Source organism: Acyrthosiphon pisum, chromosome X (genome assembly GCF_005508785.2).
Source record: "Acyrthosiphon pisum isolate AL4f chromosome X, pea_aphid_22Mar2018_4r6ur, whole genome shotgun sequence".
NCBI lineage: Eukaryota > Metazoa > Arthropoda > Insecta > Hemiptera > Aphididae > Acyrthosiphon > Acyrthosiphon pisum.
Genome location: NC_042493.1, coordinates 103,001,027 through 103,001,261, shown reverse-complemented (window position 1 = coordinate 103,001,261; position 235 = coordinate 103,001,027).

Below are 235 nucleotides of genomic sequence, written 5' to 3'. Positions count from 1 at the left end.
ATTTTAAAGAAATACAAAACAATGTACTAGGAATTTTTTACATAGTACCCAGTACATTGTTTTATATTCTTGTAAAATAAACCCGTGTTCAGCCATTGTAAAATCTTCAGTATTGCAAACATCCATTATAATACATTGTGAGGTTTACATCTCAATTGGTTCCAAAGTAATGGACAACGAACTATTAGATGAATCATCAACTGCCATGGAAGTATTATCTGTATTATCTGAAAGG